This window comes from Dipodomys ordii, unplaced genomic scaffold, assembly GCF_000151885.1.
Source record: "Dipodomys ordii isolate 6190 unplaced genomic scaffold, Dord_2.0 Scaffold26, whole genome shotgun sequence".
NCBI lineage: Eukaryota > Metazoa > Chordata > Mammalia > Rodentia > Heteromyidae > Dipodomys > Dipodomys ordii.
This window is the reverse complement of record NW_012267242.1, coordinates 15974271-15982704: the sequence shown is the minus strand read 5'-3', so window position 1 is coordinate 15982704 and position 8434 is coordinate 15974271.

Below are 8434 nucleotides of genomic sequence, written 5' to 3'. Positions count from 1 at the left end.
CATGTATACCCTGACAGAATGCAATGTATAAAAGATTTGATTTACAAAAGATTTTTTCAGCTGGGCACTGGTGATTCATGCCTGTAATCCTACTGTAAAGCTACTTGGGAAGCTGAGATCTGAGGACCACAATTCAGACCAGAAAGGAAACTCTGTGAGATTCTTATCTCCAATTAACCTCCAGAAAACCAGGAGTCGAGCTATGGCTCAAAGTGGTTGAGCCTTCAGCAAAAGAGCTCAGCAACAGCATCCAGGCCCTGCATTCAAGTCCTACAACAATTTTTTTTAAAAATATTCAAATCATTCTTTATTTTTTTATATAGCACTGGGATTTGAACTCAGTAGTTCCTGCTTGCTAAGAGATGCTGTACAACTTGAGTCACGCTTGGGTTTTTTTTTTTTTTTTTTTTGTCTGTTGTGGGCTTGAACTCTGGGCCTGGGCACTGTCCCTGAGCTCTTCAACTCAAGGTAAAGTGCTCTACCACTTGAGCTACAGCACCACTTCTGGGTTTTTTTCTGGTGGTTAATTGGAGATGAAGTCTCATGGACTTTCCTCCCTGAACTGGCTGTGAACTGTGATGCTTAGATCTCAGCCTCCGGAGTAGCTAGGATTACAGGCATAAGCCATCAGCACCAGCTTTTTTTTTGTTTTGAGAACCTGTCTCCCTATATATCCTAAGATGGCCTGAAACTCCAGCTCTTCCTGCCTTAGCCTCCAGAGTGCTGAGATTATAGATAAATATCACCATGCCAAACCCTAACAATAATCTATATAAACTTATATAAAAATTATAAAATTGAAATCCAGACAGGATTTGTGAATGGATTGAATGAGAGGATGGGCAAAGTTGCCTCCAGGATTCAGGACTAAGCACCTTGGAGAAAGGATAATGTCATCAGCTGGGATGGGAAGATTATAAGCAGAGAAGGAGGCCATTAAATCTGTAGGTCTGACATTCAGGGCAGAGGAACTAGCTGAAGGTATAAAGTCACCACCAAAGCACTCATAGTATTTAAAGCCAGGAGACCAGAGGAAGCTTCTTAGGACTCAAGTGTCCTGTCCACAGAGAACTGAGCCTGGAGTGTTACTTCAATCTTGGACAGAGGGAGAAGAAGAATCAGCAATATTGGCTGAGAAGAACTAGTCATCTGTGAGAAAGAGGTCAAGTGAGTTGAGGACTGGGAAGTGGCCAATGGGTTAGAAATGTGCAGGGCAGTGGGCTCTTGTGGCTCAGGTCTGTAATCCTAGCTGCTCAGGAGGCTGAGATCTGCAGATTAGGGTTTGAAGCCAGTTCAGGCAAGAAAGTACGTGAGACTCTTATATCCAATAATCTCCTGAAAAGCCAGAGGTGTAGCTATGGCTCAAGTGGTAGAGTTCCATGAGCAAAAAAGCCCAGGCCCTGGGTTCAAGCAAGCCCCAGTGAGCAGAGTCTGTGGGAGGTAGGAAATACTTCCACAGCTCGAAGAAGGGGAGGCTGGAAGACAGAAAGGTGTGCAGTCATCCTCTGGGGACAGGAATGACCAGATCAGGGACAACAGTTAACACTGCAAAATATACAATCAGTCAGTCAGCAGGGGAATAGTCAGAATTTCATCCCAAAAATTGCCTGGAAAAAAATGTATTTTTATTAGCTTTCATTAGTTATACAGAGGGGTATTTTATTATAAAATATTTTAACTACTTACTGTAGTATTATTTACCAAAAAAATAGCCTGAAAAATAATCTGAATGCTCAGAGAAAATTGGCTACATGAGTTGTTTATACACTCAGCCATTAAAAGTATATTGAAGGCCAGGTGCTCGTAGCTCATACCTGTAATCCTACCTACACAGGAAACTGAGATCTGAGGATCAGGGTTTGAAGCCAGCCCTGGCAGAAAAGTCTGAGATTTTTATCTCAAACTAACCACCAAAAAACCAGACGAGGAGCTGTGGCTCAAAGTGGCAGAGCACTAGCTTTGAACACAAAAGCTCAGGGACAGAGCCCAGGCCAGGGCTCTTAAACCCCATGACTGACAAAAAAAAAATTAAAAAAAAAGAATTTGAAGCCTGGTGCCAGCGGCTCATACCTATAATCCTAGCTACTCAGGAGGTTGAGATCTGAGGATCAAGGTTTGAAGTCAGCCCAGCCAGGAAAGCTCATGAGAATCTTATCTCCAAAAGACCAGAAGTGGAACACAATACCTGCCCAGTCCCTGAGAGTATAAGCCATAGCAGCATATTCACACGTGCACCTGCAGGTGCATGCACACACACAGAGTATATTGGAAGGAACTAGATGTGGAGGAGGTTAGTTAGTTAAAACCGGGAAGTATAGTTCAAGTATTAGGGTGCCAGCTCAGCAAGTGCCAGGCCCTGGGTTAATCTTTCTCTCTGTCTCTCTCTGTCTCTCTATCTGTCTCTGTCTCTCTGTCTGTCTCTGTCTCTCTGTCTGTCTCTGTCTCTCTCTTGCTTACTCTCTCGCTCTCACACACACACATACACGAATATATTGGGGGACTGCATATGGTGGCACACATCTTTGACTCAGGAAAGAGTCAGGTCTTCTTTTGGGAGAAAGTTTTTTTTATAACTTTTGGGCAAAAGTTAGAAAGACACTAAACAAAGAACTAGGTGTGGCAAGTGATAGGCACTTGCCTAGTGAACCCCAAAGTCTGGAGGATGGTGTGGTCCTTAGTCCCAGGAACACTGGAGACAAGAGGATGGCGTGTGCCCAGGAATTCCAGGTTAACCCTGACAACACAATGACAGAAAAAGTAAGTTGTTGGGAGGGTAAAGGATATAATTCTCAGTCTACAGCAGGTGACTGCAATTAATAGTGATGTATATTGGAAAATTGTGTGTGGGGGGGGGAAACGGTTGTTGGTTTGTTTGTTTTGGTCAGTCGTGGAGCTTGAACTCTGGGCCTGGGCACTGTCTCTGAACTCTTCAGCTCAAGGCTAGCACTGTACAACTTGAGTCATAGGGCCACTTCCAGTTTGCTGGTGGTTAGTTGGAGATAAGAGTCTCAGGGACTTTCCTGCCCAGGCTGGCTTTAAACTGTGATCTTCAAATCTCAGCCTCCTGAGTAGCTAGGCTTATAGGGTGAGCCACCAGTGCCCAGCTTGTGTATTTTTTTAATTATAGAATCCTAAATGGGGGCCAGGAAGGTAGCTCAGTGGTAGAGTGTTTGCCTTGCATACATGAGGCCCTGAGTTTGATTCCTCAGCACCACATAAGCAGAAAAAGCCGGAAGTGGCACTGTGGCTCAAGTGGTAGAGTGCTAGCCTTGAGCTGAAGAGCTGAGGGACAACACTCAGGCCCAAAGTTCAGGCCCCACGACTGAAAAAAAAAAAAGAATCCTAAATGTTTTCCATAAAAAATGTGCTAGGTACATTAATTAGCTGATGAACAACATATATAAATATCAAAACATCACATTATACACTCTAAATGTATATGCCATTATTATGTTTGTCAGCTATACTTTAATGAAACTGGGGGGAGTATACTAAACATCTTTTATCAAATATTCATAAAACATATGGTTTAATAGCTACAAATAGAAATTTTAAATTAAAAAATTTAAAAACTATAAATAAAACATAAATTAATAAGTAAGGAAAAGATAGCCTTTCCCTCCTCAAGAGAAAACAAAGCCAGGCACCCATGGCTCACGCCTATAATCCTAACTACTCAGGAAGCTGAGATGTGAGAATCACAGTTCAAAGCTAGCTTGGGCAGAAATGTCCCTGTGAGATTCTTATGTCCAACTAACCACTTAAGAACCAGAAATGGAAGTGTGGCTCAAAGCAGTAGAGCACTAGCCTTAAGCTCAGGGACAGCACTCAGGACCTGAGTTCAAGCCCCATGACCACCACCACCAACAACAACAAAATTAAAAAGAATAGAAATGGGGGCTAGGAATGTGACTTAGTGGTAAAGTGCTTGCCTAGCATGCATGAAGCCCTGGGTTTGATTCCTTAGTACCACATACACAGAAAAGCCAGAAATGGTGCTGTGACTCAGGCAGAGTGCTAGCCTTGACCATCAAAGAGCTCAGGGACAGTGGTCAGGCCCACAGTTCAAGCCCCAGGACTGGCAAAAAAAAAAAGGGGGGTCCTATAGAATATACCTGTAGAATAACACTCTATATACATGAACTTTTTTTTAACAAAAACACTTTCAAAATTCTCTTTTAAAAATGTAGATTAAGGGGCTGGGAAGGTGGCTCAGTGGTAGAGCGCTTGCCTTGCATGCATGAGGCCCTGGGTTCGATGCCTCAGCACCACATAAGCAAAAAAAAGCTGGAAGTGGCGCTGTGGCTCAAGTGGTAGAGCACTAGCCTTGAGCTGAAGAGCTGAGGGACAGCGCCCAGGCTCAGAGTTCAGGCCCCATGACCGGACCCAAAAAATAAAATAAAATAAAAATAAAATAAATAAAAATAAAAATGTAGATTAAAACATTAAAAATAGGGGCTGGGAAGGTGGCTCAGTGGTAGAGTGCTTGCCTTGCATGCATGAGGCCCTGGGTTCGATTCCTCAGCACCACATAAGCAAAAAGAAAAAAGCCGGAAGTGACGCTGTGGCTCAAGTGGTAGAGTGCTTGAAGAGCTGAGGGATAGCGCCCAGGCCCAGAGTTCAGGCCCCACTACCGGACCCCCCCCCAAAAAAACATTAAAAATAATAATTTGGTGGGGCTGGGAAGGTGGCTCAGTGGTAGAGCGCTTGCCTCACATGCATGAGGCCCTGGGTTCAATTCCTCAGCACCACATAAACAGAAAAAGCTGGAAGTGGCACTGTGGCTCAAGTGGTAGAGTGCTAGCCTTGAGAGCTGAAGAGCTGAGGGACAGCGCAGGCCCAGAGTGGACAGCCCAGGCCTAGAGTTCAAGCCCCATGACTGGCTAAAATAAATAAGAAGAATAAGAATTTGGTGTTGAGGAATTAAGGGAATATGTGACCCCTGCTGGTGAAAATGATAAGGGTCTAGTTTCTGCAGAACACTGGCAATGTTATCAACATCCTTTTTGATGTGTATATCTTCCACTCTGTTCTTTCTTTTCTTGGAACTCACTCTGTTCTTTCTTTTCTTGGAACTCTCTTCCTCTTCTTCCTCCTCCTCTTCTTCCTCCTCCTCCTCCTTCTCTTCCTCCTTCTTCTCCTTCTTCCTTCTCTTCCTCCTCTTTTGCCAGTCCTGGGGCTTGAACCTGGGCACTGTCTCTGAGCTTGTTTTGTTCAAGGCTAGCACTCTACCACTTGAGCTACAGCCCCACTTCTGGCTTTTTCTGTTTATATGGTACTGAGGAATTGAACCCAGAGCTTTATGGATGCTAGGCAATTATTCTACCACTAAGCCACATTCTTAGCCCCTTTTCTTGGAATTCATTTCATGGAAATACTCAAGAGATGTGTACAAAGAAATATATTCCAGGAAGCATTATTTTTTATTCATTTTTGTAGTACTGGAGATTGAACCCAACTACTCATAAATGCTAGGCAAATGCTCTGTGTCCTAACCCACAAAACATTATATATAACAGCCAGCAGAAATATGCTTATTTGAATACATACATATGTATCATTTACATATACATGTATGAGGTATTTGAAAATTGAAAAATAATTTATAGCTTGATTGATTGCTGAGGGTCCAGGTACAGTGGTTCACACATGTAATCCCAGCCACAGGGGAGACAGAGACTAGAAGAATTATGGTTCAAGACCAGCCTGGGCAAAAAACTTAGCAAGGCCAGAATTGTAACCAGCAGGCCAGATGTAGTATTTCAACCTTGTAATCCCAGCTATAAGGGAGGGATGGGTAAGATGATCTTGTCTGGGACTGGCCCTGGAAATAGGACCTTATCTGAAAATAATCAAAGGAAAAAAAAAAGGAGTGAGGCTGGGAGTGTAGTTCAAGTAGTAGAAAGCTCTGAGTTCAAAGCCTCAACCTGGGAATATGAGGCTGAGCACTGGTGGCTTATGCTTGTAAGACTAGCTACTCCGGAGGCTGAGATAGAACAGGTTTAGAGCCAGGCCAGGCAGGAAAGTCCCTGATTCTATCTTTAAAACAGCCCTCAAAAACTCAGGTTGAAAGCATGACTCAAGTAGTAAAGCACCAGTTGAGTAAGTAAGCCGAGTGAGCACAAGGCCCAGAGTTCATACCCCAATCTCACCATAAAAGAAAAAGTGAGAGGGGCTGGGAAGATGGCTCAGTGGTAGAGTGCTTGCCTTGCATGCATGAGGCCCTGGGTTCAATTCCTCAGTACCACTTAAGCAGAAAAAGCTGTAAGTGGTACTGTGGCTCAAGTGCTAGAGCACTAGCATTGAGCTAAAGAGCTGAGAGACAGCATCCAGGCCCAGAGTTCAGGCCCCACAACCAACAACAACAACAAAAGGGGGGGGGCAATCATTGTGAAGTTTGTGGAATTTTATTTTCTTTTTTTCTACACTCTGTAATGGCCAAATATTACAAAAACAGAAAAAATAATGTTATTTTTAAATAACATTAACAAACTTTGAAGTGACATTGGAAAATGCTTTATAAGTGTTAACTGAGAAAATCAGACTCAAATTTAAACCACAGTGAAATTAGGCTTGTTGGTACATACCTATAATGTCTGCATTTGAGATTTCAACTTGAAGGCCAGTCTGTGTTACATAGGAGACCCTGCCCAACAAAAATAACAGGGAAGCCGGGCACCAGTGGCTCACTACTCAAGAGGCTGAGATCTAAGGATCAAGGTTCAAAGCCAGCCGAGACAGGAAAGTCCATGACACTCTTATCTCCAAAAAACCACCAGAAAACCGAATGTGGCACTGTGGCTCAAGTGGTAGAGTGCTAGCCTTGAACTGAAGAGATCAGAGACAGCGGCAAGGCCCAGAGTCCAAGCCCCATAAGCAACAAAATAATAACAACAACAGGGAAGGGAAGAAAGAAAGGGCAGAAGAGGAGAAAGGGAGGAAGAGAAGAAAATAGGGGAAAAAAGAGAAAGAACAGAGGGAGAGAGGGAGAGCAAGAGAAAGAAGGAAGGGAAAGAAAAGAGGAAGGGAGATAGGAAGGGAAGGACAGAGGGAAAGAGGGAGGGAGGCCCGCCATGAGATCTTAACTAAGTAAACTACAAGCTGAGTTGGAAAATCTGATTGAAAAGTCATTTTGAAAGGTCGTATCTGGGCTTTCAGCTTTTCCTACAGAGGATGGGCTACATTGTAACAATTAAAAAATAGATTCAAAGTAATCCCAGGAGGACGGCTGATTAGAGTGGGGGCCGAGCACCCCCTGGGAGAGCCACGTGCGCCTATGTAACTGCAGCTTCTCCCGCGGGGTGGGATTTCGGCAATGTTTGCTGACTTGCCTTTCTGGCCCTAGGCATTCCTTGCCAAGGGGCCACGGGCTCCCCAGCCCCAGCGCCCCACGCAGCCTCGCGGTTCTCAGCCTGCGCTCGGGCTCAGGGCTCTGCAGTGCCGCAGCAGATCCTTGCCCGCGGTGCGCCGGGGGCCTCTCCAGTCGCAAGGGGAGTTCTGGCGCCCCCAGGTGTTGGTCTTAGACGGTGTGTGTGCACATCCTCAAATGACCCAGTGCCTACTGGGATTTCTGTTCTTAAAGCTGCCCATCCAGTCAACTTTTTATTTTATTCTTTTTGTCAGTTGTGGGGTTTGAACTTAGGGCCTGAACACTGTCCCTGAGCCTGTTTGTGCTCAAGGCTAGCACTTTACCACTTGAGCCAAATCTCACAAGGACTTCTGCTAGGGCTGGCTTCGAACTGTGATGCTCAGATCTCAGCCTCCTGAGTAGCTAGGATTACTGGCGTGAGTCATGGGCTCCGGGCCCTGTCAACTTTTTAGATCTCTTTTGATCCCTTCACTCCCTTCCTTAGTACCCATGGGTTCTCAGCTTAGAGGACACCAGAGTTTCCAGCATGACTTCAAAGGCTTTTCTCTTTTCATTAATTTTAATTTTCCCCATTATCCTAGCTAGAAATGCCCCACCTGTGTTCTCTGGACCAAAGTCCTGGCATGTTAGGAAAGGCTCACCACCAGTGAGCTACAATCCTGGCTTTGACTACAGCCTCATTTCATCTGCCCAGAGGACATAAACTTACAGTTTACACCCATTTTCTTTTTCTTTTTTTTTTTTTTTTGGGGGGGGGGTCCGGTCATGGGGCCTGAACTCTGGGCCTGGGCGCTGTCCCTCAGCTCTTCAGCTCAAGGCTAGCACTTTACCACTTGAGTCACAGCACCACTTCTGGCTTTTTTCTTTTTATTGCTTATGTGGTGCTGAGGAATCGAACCCAGGGCCTCAGGCATGCAAGGCAAGTGCTCTACCACTAAGCCAACTTCCCAGCCCTTTATTTTTTCTTTTTTAAGACAGCCTTGTTATGCATGTAACCTAGGCTAGGCTTTCAATCAAGATCCTCCTACCTCTGCCTCCAGAGTGCTAGGATTACTGGTATACACC